We start from the raw sequence: 1,836 nt of genomic DNA, 5'->3' as shown, positions 1-1,836 counted from the left end.
CTCTCTCTCTCTCTCTCTCTCTCTCTCTCTCTCTCTCTCTGTGTTTCTCTCTCCTCAAGTTTATGGGCCTTGCCTTTCGTTTGTCCCCTCACCTGAATCTCGCCTGTTGTTATTTTTGCCCCGGACACACATCAACACAGTCGAGGACATAGTTTTTGTCGACGCCTCTCCAGCAGCACTGTGCGATGATTTTAGGTCTACTGTGCCCTGTCAAACGGGAGAATTCGTTCCCACAATTATAATTAATCCCTTCTCAGCCCTGTCAACTACGGGTCTTTTCAGTCAGACAACAAGGGTTGAGTTAGGTGGAACACCGTGTACTGTTTTTAGTTATTTACATGTATGTATCTTTTGGTGGATCCTTTTGAAACGGGTTTTCATGCTGAGCAATGAGTGAAGACATCTTTTTAAAACGAATTAACAACCCTGCGTTAAAATATCAACTTTATACCGGGGATAGAACCTTTCCAACAGACAGACAAATTGCTATTGTTAAACAATCTATTAAGCCGAGGTTTATCAGCTGATTGACTGCTTTCTTTTCATCTGTGTGCATCACAATTAGATTAATGTTTCCATAAGTAGTTTAATTTAAATGTTTCCACAACAATGACTCTTCATCATCACAGCCCCCCGTTCAGCTTATTCTTTTTTCCTCCACTGCAGTCCTCCGGCCATACTCTTTAAATGTATTTACCCCCCCCCCCTTTCCCCACCCAGGCACACACACACACCCGTAAAAACAACAACAACTACCACAACAACAAACCGGACTGACTGCAACACATCAACTTTGTGTTGTTCATTCCACGCTAGTATCAGGAATAGATTGCGAGGTTTCTTTTTTGAACGAGACGGTAAGGCGTTACGAAAAGTGCCACCTCAAGCGTAAGCGAGTTCCTACGTCACTGACCATAGACATGTCCATTGTACCGGAAAAAAGACAATCTGTAGGCCTACCAGGTCGAAGCGTCTGGGGGGTATTTTTACTATGCTCAACGAATTATTTTGGCCATGTGGTCTTTCTACGTTGTACTATTCACACACCGGATTGCATGTACAATGTACTGTGGTCTTAACCGTTTCGCCGCCAGACTTGCTCCACAATCCTACCAAAGAGTCCAGGGGGTTGTAGTGGTTCAGTATGTATTCCTCTGAGAAGCAAAGTGTGGAAACGTTCGGATTTTTTAGAACGAAATTATGCAGGTTGAGGTGATAGTGGGGATGGAGGTGATAGGTTTATTTTTGTCAGTTTTGAGTAGACTACATAATGTATTATTACAATAATCATTCCAGACAACAAAAGACGTCAAAAATAGCAATAACAACAAGTGGTAAAGTCATCTCCACCATCTTCAGCGGCACGATTTGTAAATTACTGGTGACATAAACAGAAAGAGTATCGAAATTTTACGCTACATAACAGTACAAATGAATTTTTTTTACATTTTTAAAGTCGAAAATCACGATCTATTTCATCATCATCACCAGCACCATCATTATCATCATTATCATCATCATCAGCAGCAGCTGCAGCTGCCGTAACAACAACGCCAAAGTCAAGAGCAATTCGAACAGATCCTTTTCACCATATTATTATGGTCGGTATACAGCACTTTCATTAACGAAAACCAGAGGGTTGAAAAAAATTAATGTTTCATAGGAGGCTTTGATGGCAATAGTTCTAATTTGAAATTCCAAAATAAGGAGTTTCTTATCTTGATTTATATTTTTTTCTTAAAATTATCAACTGCAGACCGTCCGACTGTTACTCAGTTTGTCTGCCTGTCTGTCTGTTTGTCAGTGGGTCTGTCAGTCTGTCTGTCTGCCCCCCTC

The sequence above is a fragment of the Aplysia californica genome, unplaced genomic scaffold (genome assembly GCF_000002075.1).
Source record: "Aplysia californica isolate F4 #8 unplaced genomic scaffold, AplCal3.0 scaffold01110, whole genome shotgun sequence".
Lineage (NCBI taxonomy): Eukaryota > Metazoa > Mollusca > Gastropoda > Aplysiida > Aplysiidae > Aplysia > Aplysia californica.
Note: the sequence above shows the minus strand (reverse complement) of the source record.